The following is a 5,317-nucleotide window of genomic DNA, read 5'->3' as shown; positions in this document are numbered from 1 at the left end:
TTTAAAAAACATTGCATATATAAGTGAGATTTTGCAGGATTTGTCTTTCTGTGTCTGGATCTCACTTAGCATGATGTCCACCAGGCTCATTCATGTTGTGGCAGATGGCAGGATCTCCTCTTGTTTACAGCCTGAATACTATTCCATTCTCTCTCTCCATAGACCCACATCGTCTTTATCCATGCATCTGATGATGGGCATTCATGTTGCTTCTGTGTCTTGGTTATTGTGACTAAGGCTGCAGTGTAGGCCAAAGGGTACAAATGAGCAGACAGGCAGAACAAACAGGTCCAGAGGCCTCAGGTGCGTCATGAGGATGAAGTTAACGAAGTGTAAAGGGGTTTTGTTAAATACAAATATTTTAGCTGCTCTTGTCACAAAAAAGTAATCGTGTGAGATGACGAATATGTCAGTCTGCTTCACTGTAGTAATTGTTTTATTTTGTTTATTTTTCTTTTTTGTTTTATTTCTTTTGCAGTGATCATTTTTACTATCTATAGATACCCCATAACATCATGTTGTAAACCTCAAATATATACAATACATTTTACAAATTTTAAAAAAAGCCCATTTGTTTAGCTACTTTGAAGGGAAATTTGGCAGAAAATATTAAAATCAAAGATGTGGTGACCTGCGACTCAGTGTCCCTCTTCTTATAGGCTGCCCTAGGTTGACCCCCGCATGTCAGGCATTGCATGGATGTCACAGCAGCATTGTACACAGGTGAGTACTTTAAAAAATCAAGTTACTTAAAAAAATTACCACTTATCGAAATGGACATTTTGTATCTGCATAGTTCCATGAAATTTACACAGGTATAGATTGGGGTAACTGGCACCAACCAGTTACCTCAATTTCCTCACATTAACCCTTTGTAGTCACATCCTCCTTTCCCCACCCTTTACCTCTGGCCCTTGTGATTTGTTCTCCATCACTATATGTTGTGTAGGGTATCATAGAAATGGAGTCATATGGTCCATAACCTTTTGAGATTGTCTGTCATTATTTTTAACAGTGGAAGACTTGAATTAACTGAAAAGTACACTGATAAGTGAATGGTCAAATAAAACAGTCTCTACACATCCTGCGATGTGCCGTGTGCCACTTAAAATCGTATAAAGTAGGATAAGTACCAGCCGAAAGGACCAGGAGCTGGATTGGGCATCATTTAATCTTGATTTTTGAGGATTTTTCTTTTTCTTCTGGAGACATCTGAACTCACAATCAGGGACAATATGGTGGAGTCCTTTTTTTGTTGTTGTTATTGTATCTAAAGGACCTCAGAAAGGAAGAATTTTTGAATTTAAGGAGCTCCTCAAACAAAAACATTTGAAATTTGAACTCAGGCCAACCACCTGGACTGAGCTGAAGAAGGCTTTCAAAGAAGATGAAGCAGAGCTGCTGGACACACATTATCCAGGAAAACAGGCATGGGAGGTGACGCCGAACCTGTTTCTACACATCGATAGGAAAGATTTCTGGAAGAAGGCTCATGAAGAGATGAGAACTAGGCTAAACCCATATAGAAAGCATAGGAAAGAAAAATTTCAACTCGTATGGGAAAAGGAAACTTGTCTTCGTGTCCCTGGGTATTTCTACAGAGAAACCATGAGAAACGAGTATGAAGTATTGAATAAGGCATACACTGCTGAGGCTAGACTACTCACTGTGGTCCTGGAAGGCCTTGATGGAATTGGAAAAACAACCCTTTTAAGAAAAGTGATGAACTGGGTGCGGTGGCTCACATCTGTAATCCCAGCACTTTGGGAGGCTGAGGCAGGTGGATCACCTGAGGTCAAGAGTTCAAGACCAGCCTGGCCAACATGATGGAACCTCAGTCTCTACTAAAAATACTAAAATTAGCCGGGCATGGTGGTACATGCCTGTAATTCCAATTACTTGGGAGGCTGAGGCAGGATAATCTTGATAAAACTTGAACCTGGGAAGGGGAGGTTGCAGTGAGCTGAGATCATGCCACTGCACTCCAGCCTGGGTGACAGAGAAAGACTCCATGTCAAAAATTTAAAAAAGTGATGTTGGACCAAGCAGAGGGAAACTTATGGAAGGATAGATACACATTTGTTTTTTTCCTCAATGTCTATGAAACAAACAGTGTCACAGAGACCAGCTTGCCAGATCTCCTCTCTAAAGACTGGCCTGAGTCTCCAGAGAAGATCGAAGCCATTTTTTTTCCAGCCAGAGCGAATTCTGTTCATCATAGATGGCATTGAGCACCTGAAGTTTGACTTGGAACTTAAGCTTGACTTGTGAGATGGCTGGAGGCAGCCGCGGCCAACACAAATTACCCAGAGCAGTTTGTTGCAAAAAAAGATACTTCCAGAATCCTCTGTGCTCATCGCATTAGGAAAAGTGGATATGCAAAAAAAAAAAAAAAAAGAAAAAATTTATGTTACAGCATCCAAAACTCATATAGTTCCTAGGATTCACTGAACCTGAAAGGAAGGTGTATTTCTCCTACTTCTTTGGCGAGAAGAATAAAGCCTTGAAAGTTCTCAATTTTGTAAGAGATATTAGACTGCTGTTTATCTTGTGCCATAATCCCTTTATATGCTAGTTGGTCTGTATTTGTATGAAATGGTGGCTAGAGAGGGGAGAAGACCTTGAAATAAACTCCCAAAACACCACCTTTTCACATGCATCATTTTAAACAAATGCATTCAAAGCAGGAAGTCAGAGTTTTCCACCTAAGTTGAACAGAGCCCGACTTAAAAGCTTGTATGATTTGGCTGCAGAGGGAACGTGGACACATACATTTGTATTTTGCCATGGGGATCTCCCGAGGAATGAGTTATCCAAGCCTGAGGGCTTAATGTGGGTGGGTATGAAACTTCTCTAAGGAGACGTGACTTTTTTACCTTCATCCACGTGTGTATCCAGGAGTTTTGTGCTGCCATGTTTTACTTGCTCCAACGACCCAAAGACAATCCTAACCCGGCCATTGGAAGCATAACCCAGCTTGTAAGAGCAAGTGTGGCTCACCCTCAGATCCACTTGACCCAGGTGGGGATATTCGTGTTTAGAATTTCAACAGAATAAATCGCCAGCATGCTGAAGACACTCTTTGGTTTTCCATAGTCAAAAGACCTCAAGCAGGAAATAACCCAATGCCTTAACAGTTTAAGTCAGTGTGGAGCTGATAGGGAAGCCATAGCTTTTCAAGAATTATCCAGTGGTTTATTTGCAACTCAGGAAAAAGAATTTGTAACACAAGTGATGAATTCCTTTGAAGAAGTTCTCATTTATGTTGGTAACATAGAACATTTGGTAGTATCTTCATTCTGCCTGAAGCATTGTCAAAATTTAACTACACTTTGCATGTATATAGAGAATATTTTTCCAGATGAGTCAGGATGCATCTCAGATCACAATGAGAAGCTCGTCTACTGGTGGGAGCTTTGCTTAATGTTCAGTACCAACAAGAACTTCCAGATGTTAGACATGGAAAATGGTAGCCTGGGTGACGCCTCCCTGGCGATTCTTTGCAAAGCGCTGGCTCAGCCTGTTTGTAAACTCCAAAAACTCACATTTACTTTTATGTCTAACTTTGGAAATGATTCAGAATTATTTAAGGCGGTTCTTCATGACCCTCCTCTGAAAGTGTGAGCCTGTGTAGCCTCTCCCATACCGATGTCAGGCACCTGTGTGAGATGTCAAAGCACTCAATATGCAAGACAGACTTTCAGAAGAGGGTCATGAAGAACCACCTTAAATAATTCTGAATCATTTCCAAAGTTAGACATAAAAGTAAATGTGAGTTTTTGGAGTTTACAAACAGGCTGAGCCAGCGCTTTGCAAAGAATCGCCAGGGAGGCGTCACCCAGGCTACCACTTTCCAGAACATGTGACATCTCTGATGGAGCTTGTAAAGATATCGCCTCTGTCCTGGCCTGCAACAGGAAGCCGAAACCTCTCTCCTTGGTAGAAAGCCTCGTGAGGGATGAAGGAATGCTGTTGCTGCAGCGTGAAGCCCTGAAGCGCCCAAACTGCCCTAGAGATGCTGATGTGGATGTACCACTGTCTCACCTGTGTCTCCTGTGACTACATTTCCCAAGCCCTTTCGTGCAGTAAATCCCTGTCCCTCCTTGATCTGGGGTCAAATTTCCTGGAAGATAATGGAGTGGCGTCTCTGTGTGAAGCGCTGAAGTACTCAGACTGCAACACACAGGAGTTGTGGTTGATGGGTTGTTTCCTTACGTCTGTTTCCGATAAGGACATTTCTGCTGTTCTTAGTTGCAATAAAAAACTGAAGACCAGCCAGGCGTGGTGTCTCACGCCTGTAATCCCAGCACTTTGGGAGGCTGAGGTGGGCAGATCACGAGGTCAGGAGTTCAAGACCAGCCTGGTTAATATGGTGAAAGCCTGCCTCTATTAAAAATACAAAAACTAGCTGGGCATGGTGGCATGCACCTGTAGTCCCAGCTACTCAGGAGACTGAGGCAGAAGAGGTGCTTGACCATGGGAGGTGGAGGTTGCAGTGAGCTGAGATTGCACCACTGTACTCCAGACTAGGCAACAGGGCAGGACTCCATCTCAAAAACAAACAAACAAAAGACTCTGAAATTTGGACATGATGAAATAGGAGATGCTGGTGTCAAACAGTTATGTGAAGCTTTGAAGCATCCTAGCTATTAATTAGAGTGTCTTGGGCTGCAAACATGGCCCATCACCTGTGCCTGCTGTGAAGACCTCCCTGCGGCACTCATTGCCTGCAGAACACTGAGGAGCCTGAACCTCGACTGGATTACCTCGGACTCTGATGCGGTTGTGGTGCTGTGTGAGGCTTTGAGCCACCTGGGCTGTGCCTGCAGATGCTTAGTGTCACTGTAGAAAGGAAACTTAACAATCTTCCCTACTTCCGAAGATTTAAGACTGCACAAATCTGCCTTTGATGAAGAAACTCAGAAGATGCTGATGTCTGTGGAAAGAAAAATTCCCCACCTGGCCATTTCATGTGAACCTTGGACCGATAAGGAATACAAGATCAGGGGTGTGATCCTTTGATGGAGAGCACCTTGAAGTAGTCTTCTCACAAAGGCTTTCGTTGATCACAGTGAGCACTTCTCCTGGCACCTCTGTCCTGTAATTGCATGTCACGGCAGCAGGTCTGTGATTCAGGGCTACTCTCTGACAGTATTCTACAATACGATTATGGAGCGACTCACTGTGTATGTGCTGATTGTCTTTGCCTTGGTCCCATATTCCCTTGTCTTTAGAAATCTCATCCTTTGTAAACTTCTTGAGGCCTCCCCAGAAGCTGAGCAGATGCCAGCACTATGCTTCCTGTGAAGCTTGCAAA

The 5,317-nt window shown here is 43.1% G+C and overlaps 1 pseudogene; it reads left to right on the top strand.

The window, feature by feature from the left end:
• Window positions 1–1,235: 1,235 nt before the first annotated feature.
• Window positions 1,236–5,022, top strand: LOC108286597 (annotated as a pseudogene).
• The last annotated feature ends 295 nt before the right edge of the window (window positions 5,023–5,317 follow it).

Source organism: Cebus imitator, unplaced genomic scaffold, assembly GCF_001604975.1.
Source record: "Cebus imitator isolate Cc_AM_T3 unplaced genomic scaffold, Cebus_imitator-1.0 Scaffold323, whole genome shotgun sequence".
Taxonomy (NCBI): domain Eukaryota; kingdom Metazoa; phylum Chordata; class Mammalia; order Primates; family Cebidae; genus Cebus; species Cebus imitator.
Note: the sequence above shows the minus strand (reverse complement) of the source record. Positions and strands in the feature narration are given on the sequence as shown.